Raw genomic sequence first — 15,563 nt, forward strand, 5'->3', positions numbered from 1 at the left:
AGATGTAGCAGTGTGTCGCCCTCAGAGCTGATGAGGTAACCGGGCCACGACACACACCGTTAGTGCAGGTGAGAGCAGACCGGCTGGGGAGACGCATGAAACCAGGCAAAGAGCCGCAGGTTGGCCACTCCTGAGTTAGAGGGTGTCACAATAATTGGAAGAAGAGGAAAACTTGGCTTGACCAACAGTGTTACGAACACAGCTCGAAAAGATCTGAGTGTTGCGGGGCACCTTATAACTTATATCCACCGCCTTCCAAAGAAGAGAACCTGCGTCTAAGGCTGAAGGCGCTAAATTTAAAACATCCACCCATACGTCTGCTCTTATCATTTTGTGGAGGGGAAACCAACACCAGATCATCCTTATCCGAGAAATGGCTCGGTTATGAAGCTCCGATTAAGCAAACGTGTCGGGTGTTTGTGAGGCTATCAGATAAGTAACTATTTTATAATCAGTGGCCACATCTTTTCCTTGCATTTATTTAGTAATTTTAAGTAATTAAATAAAGAAGTAAATAGACAAGAATGCCTATTTTATGAAAAAAATCATTAAAATGTAGTAGTGTACACTAATGCGAAAATAGCTGACCGGAAGTTCTAACACAAAGGCGGAAGAAACACACACTTGAAAGTGGGCGTGGCGAAATACGGTGAATACTATGAATAGTTATGATGATGATAGTTATGATAGTGATGATAGTTATGATAACAGTATTGTTCGAGGTCTTATTTGGCCGGCCGCCAAATACAAGCATTGGGAGAGAGCAGCTCTCAGCGCCCACCACAAGTAAGTGCAATGATGTCATGCTGAATTACTGTGCAAACCTGTCTTCTGTCTTGTCACAAGTTCACAGTTATATACTGTTATCATAACTATCATCACTATCATAACTATCATCATCATAAATATTCATAGTATAGAAATCATGTGCATAGAAATCAAAATGGATTCCTGTTGTGATGTTTTTGTGCTGTAACTTTGTCATATCTCTTGGTTTTAGTGCCACCCTCCATCTGATCGACCGGTCCTGCTGAACGCTCGGTAATCCTCCACAATCCCATGAGCCTTCAGTGTGTGGCCAATGGCGTTCCAGCTCCAAGCATCACATGGCTCAAAGATGGCCGTCCTATTGACACCACGCAGGGCTTGCTGAAGGTCTGGACTCAGTACCACTTAGTTCCTCATACAGTTGTCAGTTAATCCACAATTATGATGGTGAAAGTCATGTTAGTGCATGAACATTTCACAATCATGTATTGCAGATTTCTTAGATTCCCTCTCCCTCTCCCATTCTCTCTATCCCACTCTTTTACTTTCTCTCTCTGTCTGTCTTTCTCTCCCCCCCCCCTCTCTCTCTGTAATACAGCTGGAGTCTGCAGGTAGACTCCTACATATTAAGGAGGCCAGACTGGAGGATGCTGGGAAATATACATGTGTGGCCACTAATGCCGCAGGCGAGACTCAGCAGCACGTCCGCCTCAGCGTTCACGATAGAGATGTTATAAAGCATTATAACGTTTTAGAAAGCATACATAACTCTAATTATAACTCATAACTTTAATTATAACTGACTGGCCTGAAAGATAAATATAAATTCTCTCATAAAAACGTGACGTGAGTTGCAACAACATTAAACAGCTCAGGTAAACACGCTTCTGAGAAATGTCGTCTGCTCGGCAAAACATAACGGGGCTCAATGTGCTTTATTAGCCTACGAAATCCCTACGACAGAGAACGGCTGATCGTCTAAGGCAACGAGTTCCATAATTTTTGGTGTAATGTCCTTTGCCTTGGCGCCATCACTGGAAAACTTTTTTGCTAGCTTTATCCAAATAAACACGTGCAGGCGATTTTTGCTTGCGTCATCACAGCACATTGTTTCGGCCGTGTTGTTTCGGTGATGAAAGTATTTCGGCCGAAAACCGAAAATGCAAATTTAAGCCATTTCGGCCGAAAATTTTCGGTGGCCGAATTTTCGGTGCATCCCTAGTTTATTGAGTGTTCTTTACTCCAAAACATTAAACACATAAACACTAACGTACTGACACTCAGACAAAGACGAGCACAGGACAACGTAGACAACGTAGCACAACATAGCGCAGACAACGTAGCGGCACGCCCACAGGGAAGGGTCCGGAGCTGTTCCGTAACAATATATATATATTTTTTATGTATAAGAGGATTTTCTGTAGGTCAGTGGTTAAGGTGTTGGGCTATGGGACCCGCAGTGCCGGGTTCAAATCCCAGTGTGACCTCCTGACCCTGGCATGAAACCAAGCGGAGTTGATTGAGAGGTGTCTGGCCCAACCCAAGCCAACAGCCTAAAAAATGGACCGGGGTGACTTAACTAATAATCAATAATATATAACACTATACAGACACAAACACCACATAATACGCATAACAGGGCCGGAGCCGCAAGGGCTCATCTTGTTCAGATAATGTATATTTCCATACTTGTCAAGTGTTCCGTTTTGGCCGGGAAAGTCCCGTATTTTACCGCTCTGTCCCGGCGTCATCCCATTTTTTTTTCCAGTATTTTCCCGTATTTTCAGTTTTCAATTGTTATTTTTTTAAAGCCTTCATGTGCCACTCCAAACAGAATTCTGTCACTAGCCTCGCGAGAACTGCTACCCAGACTACTGCAGGTGGCAGTTCTCGCGAGGCTAGTGACAGAATTCTGTTTGGCGCGGCACATGAATGCTTTTAAAAAAATAACAAATGAAAACTCGCGGGTTTAGTCACATTTGTAGTTCAAAACATATTTGGGGTGTTTCTTCTTCACTTTTTGCCACTCCAAAGATGTTTTCGTCTCTCCTACAGCCTCGATTGCAGCTATATGCAAATAACCGATTATGCAAATTACGCGATACGCGATTACGTCAGATACGGGAAATGTCTCGTATTATTAAATACAAAACTTGACTGCTATGTATTTCACATGTACATAAATCTCTAAATTCAATACTAAGAATAGCTAACTGAAGTTGGGTCATATAAGACAAATGACAAAACACATTTAGACGTTAATATTCAGTTCAGAGTAGCGTAGGTCACTGCTTGCTGCAGGTGAAATCCATTTCAAGTTGTCCAGAGTCAAATTCTGGCAGAAATCGCAAACCCCGCCCCGTTCTCAACTAAGGAGTCAAATTGAGCATGCGCAGAGGAGTTGGCCTGGCCTTAACTAGGGTTCAACTACAATTTGTATGTTTTGACAATGAAGGTTGTAAGGTATTCTGGCACCTGAGTGCGTAGCGGGGCACACATCACCAGATAGCTAAACACTCGAGCAGACTTGAATAAAGCATCAAACTTCAGTGATGATGGAGCATGAAGTAATGTCCGTTTAATAAAGCTGAGTACTTCTATACAGAGAGTTGCTTAAGTGTGAAACTGAAATAAAATACACACAGAATACCTTCAGTTCCAATTAAATATAAGCACAAATAGTAAGTAATAGCCTAGATGAATAAATCTACTTACAAACAAAGCTTCTTTAGGGGGTTACACAGGAAGATGAAGTTGGATACACAAGAGGACTTGACACATGCGGCTCTCTTACTAGGTTGAAAGAAAATGCCGTTCTGAGCATGCAACCAAATCATGTGACTCAACAACCAATGAGAGAATTAACATCCAAATAACAAGTATTATAAAGTGGTCAGCAGAGGGTGCTATAATACAAAAAATCAAATTAAAGCATGTACCATAACACTCCCCGTCTGGCATTAGATACAATGCCACTATTGAAGACTAACAACCTAAGAGTCTAAGTGGTGTTTAGGAGACAGGAGCAACACCACCTCAGTGATGGGGCGAAGGAAAATCCTGAAAGCGCCTTCTCTGGACACCTTGAGCTCCAGCTTCCTGACATTGCCATCGCTGCCAGGGAAGGTTTTTGTGACCAAAGCCATAGGCCACTGGTTTCTGTGCACTTGAGTATCACGAAGAAGTACTACGTCTCCCTCCTTTATGTTGGGATGACTCTTCTGCCACTTGGAACGACCTTGTAGTGTAGCGAGATACTCGCGCTTCCATCTATCCCAAAATATGTTGGCCAAGTGTTGGACTCTTCTCCACTGCTGGCGATGAAGGTCTGCGTCAACAAAGCACCCAGGAGGTGGGGTAGAACTACAGACTTTCTGAGTAAGAATCATTGTTGGAGTCAGGAGGGATGGAGCACTTGCATCTGTTGAGATAGACGTTAAAGGCCTGTTGTTTATTATCGCCGATACTTCTGCCATGAAAGTAGACAGAACTTCATGGGTAAGATGAGAAGTTTGGACTTGGGACAGCATAGAATCCAGAATCCCCCGGGAGATCCCAATCATTCTCTCCCACACTCCACCCATGTGAGAGGAATGGGGAGGATTAAAAATCCATGTACAACCTTCTTTGCTGAGGAACTTGGAAACATTAGGCTCTCCGCCGTCTTGTATGAGTACTTCTAGCTCTTTACAGGCCCCCTTGAAATTTGTGCCACAGTCCGAGCGGATCAGTTTCACGGGACCTCTGATGGCAAGAAATCGGCGTAGAGCATTTATGAAGCTCGATGTATCCATGGCCTCTATGAGCTCTATATGAACAGCACGCACACTGAGGCATGTAAAGATAACTGCCCATCTTTTGCTGTTTGCAGCACCTCCACGTGTTCGTCGAGTGGAGACACTCCAAGGACCGAATACATCAACACCTACATTGGTGAAGGGCGGCTCTGTACTCAGGCGGTCTGAGGGAAGGTCAGACATTTTTTGCTCAGCTGTCCTACCTCGGAGCTTCTTGCATGGGACACAATTGTACAGCTGTTTTGCAATGCATCTCTTGACCCCAACAATCCAAATCCCAGCTGATCTTAAGGCTCCCTCTGTGAACACCCGTCCTTGATGTTTCACTCTTTCATGGTAGTAGCGGATGAGCAGAGTACCAACGTGACTGTAACCAGGAATGATGAGAGGGTGTTTCTCCTCTTCAGAGAGAGACGATTGATGCAGCCTGCCTCCAACTCTCAAAAGACCATCACCATCGAGGACAGGATCCAGCTTTCTTAGTGGACTACTGTTCGGGATTTCTCTCCCTTGCTTCAGACAAGCTACCTCAGTGCAGTACACTTCACCTTGGATGCACCTTATGATAACCTGTTTTGCTTTTGACAGGCTGGCCGGAGAGTGGGCTTTCAAACACTGATGCCAACCTCTACATTCTGCGTTCTGTTTTGTAGTCGTGGTTTTTATGGTTTCAACTATGTGAATTAGAGTGGCAATGGCATTTAAGAGGGACTTCCTACATGGAAGTCCCTCTTAAATGCCATTGCCACTCTAAACTTGTGGCAATGGCACAAATCTACATGAGCTCCTTTCAAATCGCTGAGAGCCCAGGTTTGAGTCGCTGCACACCGTGAGCTGAGATCGAACTTCCACATCCAAATCTGCGTTAACAAGCTCATAGTCTGCTTTTGCAGAATCGTCTTCTGTGGAAAGTAGAAGGAATTTTGGCCCAGTGAGCCAGTTGGTTTTTGAGAGTGATGCTGCAGGTATTGACCTGGTTGCTACGTCTGCTGAATTCTGGGTTGTGGGTACATATCGCCATTGTTCAGGGCTTGAGAACCTTCTAATGCGTTCCACTCTGTTACTGACATACACATAGAACCTGCGGGCCACATTATGAATGTACCCAAGCACAACTTTGCTGTCTGTATAAAATCTTGTGTCATCCAACTTGACATTCAGCTCTCTAGACACTAGCTCTGCAATCTCTACTGCTAGGACAGCAGCTCCGAGCTCTAGTCGTGGGACAGTATGAACTGACAGAGGAGCAAGCTTGGCTTTCCCCATAATGAACCCCACATGGTTAATGCCATTGTCATCTACTACCTTCAAGTAGGCTACTGCAGCAATGGCCCTCACTGAAGCATCTGAAAAAACGTGCAGCTCCACACGCTGAGCATTGGCTACAGAGGTGCTTGTATAGCAACGTGGAGTCTCAAAGTGGTCAAGTTCTTGTAGTGATCCCCTCCAAGTCATCCACTCTTTTTCCCTTTCAGGTGGCAGGGGCTCGTCCGTATTGTGGGTGAGTTCTCTCAGCAGGAACTTTCCTTGTATTGAGATTGGTGCCACCAGTCCAAGTGGATCGAACAAACTATTCACCGTGGCGAGCACACCTCTGCGTGTGTATGGCTTTGTGGTGATCGCGACCTGGAAGGTGAACGTGTCCTTTGTCAGGTCCCAGTTTAAACCCAGACTGCGCTGCACAGGGGGAGAGTCAACATCCAAATCAAGATTCTTCAAGTCCTTGGCATACTCAGAGGATGGAAAGGCTTGCATGACTGCCAGAGAGTTTGAAGCTATCTTATGGAGGTGTAAATTAGACATAGCCAGCATATTGCGTGCAGCATTAAGCAGGCTGACTGCTTCATGTACAGACGGCCGAGAAAAAAGTTCATCATCTACATAAACCTCCTTGTGAATGAGCTCCTTAGCTGCATGACCGTACTCATCTTCTCCATGCAGAGCAGCACGTCTGAGGCCATAAATCGCTACTGCTGGTGAGGGTCGGTTGCCAAACACATGCACCCTCATATGGTATTCCACAACTTCATCTGTCGGGTCATTGTTCCTGAACCAAAGGAATCGGAGGAAGTTTCGATGGTCTTCCCTCACTATAAAGCTGTGAAACATCTGTTCCACATCCACAGTGACAGCAATTTGTTCACGACGAAATCGCATTAGAACACCCAACAAACTGTTGTTCAGGTCTGGTCCAGTTAGCAAAACATCATTGAGAGATACTCCTAGATGCTGAGCACTAGAGTCAAACACGACCCGGATTTGACCTGGTTTGTGGGGATGATACACTCCGAATATGGGGAGGTACCAACATTCTTCGCCCTTTGTAAGAGGTGGAGCCAGCTCTGCATGATCTTGATCAAATATCCGCTGCATGAAGTCAAAGAAGTGCTGCTTCATCTCAGTCTTTCTTTCGAGAGTGTGACAAAGAGATTGGAACCGGCTTAAAGCTTGCTCTCTGTTATTAGGCAGATGTGTTCTTGATGTGCGGAAGGGCAGTGGGGCTACCCAGTTATTCCCTTCATCAATGAACATTTCCTTATTCATGAGCTCCATGAACTGTTTGTCCTCAACAGATAAAGCAACCTTGTTATCATGCTCCGTGTGAAGAAAAATCGTGTTGCCTAAGGACTCGTCCTCAGTACGTGGAGCTGGATGAAAGGCCAACTGTAAGCTCTGTCCATCATGTGAACAACAAGACCTCTCAGTAAGCTTCTCCTTCAGAATGAGATGATTTGGGCAAGGCGTGAAGTAAGAGTGGCGCCCATTCTTTAGAACCTGAGTTCGAAACACTCTTGTTTCTTTAGGTTTATGAGCTGACCCTAGACAGGCCTCGCCTATTATGACCCAGCCAAGATCCAAGCGTTGCGCATATGGTGCATAGTTGGGGCCATTGCGCTGATTTCTTACTTTGTGGACCTGTAAGACATCACGCCCGAGGAGTAGGAGTATCTGAGCTTCTGGGTCAAGCGGAGGGATGTACTTTGCAATGGAGTAAAGGTGAGTATGATGCTTTGCTACCTCTGGAGTAGGTATCTCGGTCCTGTCTTGAGGGATATAGTTGCACTCAATAAGTGTTGGTAGATTAATACTGAGACTACAATCCAAAGGTTGCGCAACAAAGCCTGGAGCTCTCCTTCCAGACATCTCTGTGAGACCAGCACAAGTGCGGAGAGTGTAGAGTGCCTCTGTGCCCTGAAGGCCAAAAAGGTTAAAGAATTCTGACCTAGCGAGTGACCGGTTGCTCTGGTCATCAAGAACAGTGTAAAGCTTTACTGACCTCTCAGGTTGTCCCTTGGGGTGCACCCTGATTAGGCAGATTTTGGAACAGGAACGTGGGCTGTTATTTAATCCACAAACTTCTGTACAATTGGAGTTCACAGTGGGAGATGCAGCACTCTTCTCCTCCCCGCCATCCTCTATCTCCGGGGCCTGGCTACGCCATGGAGCTGGTCCAGGGTGAAGAGCTGCTATGTGTTTGACACTGTTGCACTCTTTGCACTGAACTGTAATCTTACAATCTTTGGCAGCATGTTCACTGGAGGCGCAACATCTAAAACATATGCCAGCTTCTTTAAGAAATGCCTTGCGTTCTTCAATGCTTTTTGCTCTAAAGCCTCGACAGTGTTTAAGAGGGTGTGTCTTTTTATGTAGGGGACACTGCTTACTAATATCTGACCTAGCACTAGAGGTCCCTGTTGAGCTGCTTTCAGACATAGAAGAGATCTCTGCTGCGTGTGAGGAGATGAAGTTTTTTGTACTACCCATCCTTTTCACAGCATTATTCACCTGCATTATTGTAGCACCTGAAGAAGATAGAGAGAAACTTGGGTCATTGCGGATGTAGGCCTCTCTGCAGATGAAGTTAGCAAAATATGCAAATGGTGGAAAATGCACATTGTATTGTAGTTTATAATGACTCCCTTGAGTGATCCATTTCTCTTGGAGGCCAAATGGCAACTTCTCCACTATGGGTTTTAGGCCTCTGGCTGTGTCAAGGTAAGTCAGTCCAGGTAGGATGCCTTCATTCCTTGCTGATACTATCTCCTGTAGCAGGTCGCCAAGTTCTCTAAGTTTCTGAGGATCTTTGTTGCTTATTTTCTGAAACCTTTCCAATCTGTCAAAGAGCACCTTCTCCATCATCTCAGGTGACCCATAACACTCCTGAAGTCGCATCCATGCCATTCTTAGACCTAAAGTTGGGTCATTGATGTGAACAGCTCGAATCCTCCTCACATGTTCTGATGACTTTGGGCCCAACCACTTAATTAGCAAATCAAGCTCCTCACTGCTGGAAAGTCCTGTTCCTTTAATGGAGTTTAAGAAACTCGACTTCCATGTCCAGTAGCTTTCAGGCAGATCATCATATTTGGTAAGACCAGAAGTGAGCAATTCACGTTTAGCAAGAAATGTAGCAACTTCACTAAACCCCTCAAAGCTGACTGAAGAGGCTTGTGGAGCTTGTTCGTGGTATGTGGTGTAGAGTGGCTGATGCGACCATCCAGGGTGCGAAGCATGAAGGTTAGCATTAGGGTGTGTGTCAGATACCCTGCTCATTGAGGTCTGTGGTCTAGTTACATTAATGCCACCTTTGGTCAAGTTGGAAGTGGCACTATTGAATGTAACAGGATTACAATGCTGAGGTCGACAGTATCCTGAGTCTATAGCTACTGGATCAGAAGCAGTTTTAGAATGAGACTCAACATACTCGTTGGTTCTTTCTTGTGGAGACTAAGTTGGAAGAGCTATGCTTGGTGCTCTGCTGCTTCTCTTTGACTCTGCTACTGAAGATTCAAGAGCTTCAGCCTCAGCTTCAGCAACTGCAATTTCTTTTTCTAGCTTCAGGGTAGCAAAAGCAGCCTCCATCTTAGCTTTCTCTAATAATAGCTCATTTTCCCTCTGCACAAAGGCTGAACTGGCTCGTGCAGCTGACACTTTAGCCTTTTGTTACGGCCTGTCTAGGCGTGAGGACCGTAACAGTGGTGTATGTGAACAGCAGTGCGAATGTTAGTGATGATGGGACAACAGGAGTGGGTGGTTAAAGGTGTATTATACAGAAATTGTAATTTACAAGATATATACATACACGTAACTGGTCTCAGCTTCAGGAGTGGCCCAGGCCAACACAACAAACAGAACTGAACTATAAAATAAACCAAACACTAATTACTCTAACAGAAAACAAACATACAGTACTACCCTAACTCCCTAACAAAAAAACCATACAAACAAACCCAAATCCCAAAACAAAATGGCAGCCACTCCCTACTTACCAGAACACCAACAACACATAGAATATTTACAAAATGTACAACCGGCAGACAATCCAACAGGGTGACAGGGTGAGCACCATGAACTACTGCTAGGGATTGCAAGATTGTTATTAAGCATGTAATCCGTCTCTTTCATCAGAAGGGAGCGTTTGTGAGGGTTTACACGATAAGGATGTTGTTTAATAGGCGGGTGACCTTGGACATCAATGTCGTGTTCTAGTACGGAGGTACACGTAGGGACATCAACAAAAAGAGAAGGAAACCTAGCAATCAAAGATCTAAGATCAGACTGAGCAGCCAAAGGTAAATAAGTCAGCTTCTCAGACAGGTGCTTTAATGCCTCAGAGTTAGCAAGGGCTTTTATAAAGCCCTTTATTACAAGGGCTTTTATTACAGATCTTGACTTCAACGAGCGTAATGGAATGGCCTCAGGAAACCTTGTAGCAGCAGACATTATGGTCAGAAGGTAAGTATTTCCTGAACGAGACTTCGGTAAAGGTCCAACACAGTCTATCAACAACCGTTCAAATGGATCTCCTACCACAGGTATGGGACAGAGAGGAGCAGAAGGAATGGCCTGATTTGGCTTCCCAACAAGTTGACAGGTATGGCAAGACCGACAATGACTAACAACATCAGATTTCATTGCTGGCCAAAAGAAATGCTGCAATAGGCACTGAACTGTTTTTCGAATGCCTAAATGACCCGACAAGGGGTGGTCATGGGCTAAGGACAAAACATGCGTTCTAAATGGTTGGGGAACTACTATTTGGTGCACATCATCCCACACACCACTGGCATTTGCTGGAGACCATTTTCTCATCAGGACTCCATCTGTATAAAAATATGTCACACGAGTGTCTAGTGAGAGAGGGTTCTCCGTAACTGCATTAAAGAAAGGGACCAGGCTTGGATCAGCCCTTTGTGCTCTGATTAATGCTGTTCTAGTAACAGGAGGAGGAACACTGGACTCCTCTACTTGTGATCCCAACTCACGTTTGCTAATATCCCTTGTCACATCAGGAACAGGGCTAGGGGGCACAACAGGGTTAGGATTCATAAATGTCTCTGCCAAATCTATGTCACCGAATTTACGTGCCTGTGCACGAGTCAACACACATGTAGGAAACACTGCATCAAGGTCTTTATCGAGTGAAACATCCACAGGTTCATCTACCACTTCTGGTAGAGTGAACAGTGTACCACCAGCAAGATCATTGCCCAGAATAAACGACACACCTGTGACAGGCAGTTTAGAACTGACCGCAACTTTAACATAGCCAGTAAGTGCCTCAGTACATAGATATACACGATGCAGAGGAACCCTAAGTACTCCAAGTTCTATTCCTTGGACAAGCACATCACTACCACAATAAGACTCTACAGAGAATGGCAACACACTCTCCAAAATAAATGACTGAGCAGCCCCAGTGTCCCGTAGGATGGACATGGGCTGTTTATGTGTACAATCCTCAGTTAGTGAGGTAGTCCCAGAAAACACAAATGGTTTAAACACAGGGTCTACTGTGGCTGAAACAGTGGCTCGACATCCTAGTGTCTCCTCTGTAGGGCTGGAGCTAAAAGCATTGACTTTCTTCACAGTAGGGTTTTGACGATCATCTTTACGCTTCAAAGTAGGACATGCAGCAATGAGATGGCCTAGGTGAGATGGCAAAGGCAAAAAGCATAAACAAGTTCAAAGCAGTCAAAAACCAGAGTTCTAAGATGAGGTACAAATGCAGAATACTAATAACTAACCACCAACACCACCAAGGAGCAAAAATGTCTCGCTGGGAGGCACCGGGAAGGGCCTTATATAGTGCAGGGTGAAATGGAGTCTGGAGCGGAGTCTGGAGCGGAGTCTGGAGCGGAGTAGACAGCAAACACAATACAACACTATCATAGGACATAACACTTTGCTTTAGCTACAGCTAGGCTAGTAGAGGACTTGCTGGAACGTGAGCTAGAGATGCTAGCTACTGACCTTGTAACAAGTGTCTGATCTGGTGGCTGATCTTTCTGCTGTGCCTCTTGTGTGGTAGTATCCATCTGGAGCTTTTAAGTGTTCAGTGTAGCACAACTGAAACGGAGCTTAACAGTCCTTCGCTTTTCCACAAGGGAATCTTCTGTGTAGAACCCACTGTGGTGCTGTTTTTTCACTATTCTGGCACCTGAGTGCGTAGCGGGGCACACATCACCAGATAGCTAAACACTCGAGCAGACTTGAATAAAGCATCAAACTTCAGTGATGATGGAGCATGAAGTAATGTCCGTTTAATAAAGCTGAGTACTTCTATACAGAGAGTTGCTTAAGTGTGAAACTGAAATAAAATACACACAGAATACCTTCAGTTCCAATTAAATATAAGCACAAATAGTAAGTAATAGCCTAGATCAGTGGTTCTCAAACTTTTTAGACAAAGTACCACCAACTGTCAAACGAAAAACCTCCACGTACCACATACTACCCCCCCCCCCCCCCCCCCCCCCCCAAAAAAAAAAAAAGAAAAAGCTGTTTGGCAAGTTTAAGTTGTTGACAGGGGGGGGGGGGGGCGAATGTAAATTGTTACCGGGAGGATGTAAAATGGACACGAATTAAGTATTATATCACGATGGTTGGCGCCAGAGCGAACTAGTAACTCATTGAATCATAGATGTGGATCAGAGGTAAATAAACTAGATTTTTTTTGTCGACGTGAGAAATCGGATGTGTGGCGTGTGAAGACGGTCAAATGCATGTGTCTCACGCATTTGGCAACCCTGCTCATTACACACATATGTTATAATGTCAGGGTTGCCAACTTTCGTTCGCCCCCCCCACCCCCCGCTCAACAAAATACACTCGCCACCGGCTCCAGGTTAAAATCTCACTCCAAGCGAACGTCAAAAGTTGGCAACCCTGTAATGTAGTTCTCCTGTAGTTCGTGTTGGTAGTGGTTGGTTTACAGCACAAAAAGTCTTCGTGCGACATGCCCTCATACTCATATCGCACGTAAACGAGCAAGTTGGCTAAATCTGCGACATCTATGGATTCATCTAACTGCAGTGAGAAGCATTTACTCATTTTAATTCTCTCGGTCAATGTTTGTCTGACGTTGTCCACCATTTCATCAATTCTGCGAGTGACCGTGTCGTTTGAAAGATGCACCAGGTCGAATTGTTTAGCGACATTTTCTCCGCACATAATACGAGTAATCCCTTTTAGTTTCTGAATTTCAGGACTTGTCATAATTCTGTTTTAATAAAAAAAAATGTGTTGTGTAAAAAAAAAAAAAAACCTCAAAGCATCTTTTATTTTCCGAGTTCATCTGGCGTACCACCGCGGGGTGCTCTGCGTACCACCAGTGGTACGCGTACCACAGTTTGAGAACCACTGGCCTAGATGAATAAATCTACTTACAAACAAAGCTTCTTTAGGGGGTTACACAGGAAGATGAAGTTGGATACACAAGAGGACTTGACACATGCGGCTCTCTTACTAGGTTGAAAGAAAATGCCGTTCTGAGCATGCAACCAAATCATGTGACTCAACAACCAATGAGAGAATTAACATCCAAATAACAAGTATTATAAAGTGGTCAGCAGAGGGTGCTATAATACAAAAAATCAAATTAAAGCATGTACCATAACATAAGGTCAGATCAACTTTTAACAAGAAACTCAATAAAGTAAGCCGATCTAATTACTTTGTTATAGTTTATGGTGCAATTAATTATTTTTGGCTCAGCTAAACTAAAAATCATAGTAAGGTGATCAATTTTAAGTTCTGTTTTTTACAGTGCAGGTCCTGCACTCCCCAGCCTCGCCACCAGTGGTCCGACTCCTCTGAGTTTTAAACAGATCAGCTGTTTGTAATCAGGAGTGATGGACAGGCTATGTAAACCCGGCCAGCCCCTTTCTCACTGCGAAGTATTGCCATTCTACCAGTGTTTGCATACCGAGTGTTTACCCCTGTTTTCTGTCTCTAGTGTATGATCTCTGCCCTGTTCTCGACCATGCCTTTGGCTAGCCCTTCTGCTACCTCTGTTCTGTTGTGGATTTTTGGATTTTGACCCCCGTGTGTATATTCGAGTACGTTCTCTGGATTGTCCTATATTTATTAAAACCTGCACATAGATCCAAACCATCCTCATGAGTCTGCCCCGTTACAGTGGGTTAGTTTTAAAAAAAAGTAATTAATGTAAAAAATCCTCCAGCAGACTTTCAAGACATAATTCAAGGACCAAGTAAACACAGCATACGAATTATCCTGTGTTTAGCTAACTACAATAAAGTTAAACAAGAGTTAAAAATCTAAATAGTAAAAACCATGTTGTACCTCATTGTCCACACTATCAGAGGTTATTTACGTTATTTTATTATTATTATTAATAACGGGTTATACACGTTATTTTATGATGACGTGCCTTTATTAAACCCTTTTTTGCCCGTGGCCATTTTTGGTCATTGTATATATGCTGGCTTTCTTGTGTTCCAGTTAGTGCAGTTTTAAGTTCAGTTTCATTTTCATTTGTTTCATTAAACTTCAGCTTTAGCTTTGCGTTTGTTTCCTCTTTTGTTCCTGCACGTTCTTCACACATGACAATACCAACAACCGTCACTGTTTCATTACACCGTTCCTCATTTACAGCTTAAAATTTCATGAGATGGTTTCGCAGCTATAGACCCTCAAGAACCAATTGTGTGGACCAGGATGTGGAATATTCTGCCATTGACACCCCACTGGTCTCACCAGCTCTACGGCCTCTTTCTGCCTGTGTTTTCCAGTGGTTTGACAACACAAGGCCATGTTGGCTGTGATGGAGGAGAAGAAGGGAACTGTGGGCTCCACAGTAATCCATTGTAGATCACTAGAAGCACAGAGCAATCATATTCACCATGGAAGAGCAGCTTGTGGGTCCAGTTTGGACTTGCAAGACACGCACCCAGCAAGTAAAGATGCATGATAATCAGTATATGAATAAAATGTGCTCCATTCATCTTTCTTCTACTTGTATTCTCTCCACTCATGTGATCATGAGTTCATCTTGGCTGCTCTACAGTTCTACCCATTGCTTCAGCTCCTGCGAGCTACTACACACCTTTGTTCTAAAAGTGTGTGTGTGTGTGTCACAGTGTAAGTGAGAATTTGAGGGTGAAGTGTCAATATACACAGTTTTAGACTTTAAGGCTCACAGGAATTTCAGTGATGAATACTGCCACTTGCTGGTATAAAATAGTACTTACCTGTGGTTTACTTAGATGATCTGCTTAGATGATGTACTGATCTGCGCGGCTGCTACTGCCTTTGACCTGATGACTCAATGACTGCAACACAGTCACCTCCTCACCTACACCTGGGCTCTCTGACACACTCACTGCACATTAGTACATACCTTCTCAAACACTCACCAAGGGCCTCATGGTTACAGAGACAAAGAAGCTTTGCTTGTGTCTGCTCACTTATCGTTTGAGGCCACACAATGTCCTGCAAACTTGTGTTACACGTGTTAGATATGACATTGTTGTTCTTTTCACCATGACATTCTCTAGCTCGCTCAAACTTACAACCCATATTCCTTTAACCCATCTCATCTGGAAGAAGCTAAAGACATGAGAGTGCCAAAGTTCTGGACTGGTTGGGCCACTGGATTCAGCCAAGCAGCCATTTACCTCAGTCAAATAACAAGAGTTTAAATGGGGGGTCTTTTGGATCTTAAATGTATAATTGATCTCATAAGATCATTTA

The sequence above is a fragment of the Brachyhypopomus gauderio genome, chromosome 2 (assembly GCF_052324685.1).
Source record: "Brachyhypopomus gauderio isolate BG-103 chromosome 2, BGAUD_0.2, whole genome shotgun sequence".
NCBI classification, from domain to species: domain Eukaryota; kingdom Metazoa; phylum Chordata; class Actinopteri; order Gymnotiformes; family Hypopomidae; genus Brachyhypopomus; species Brachyhypopomus gauderio.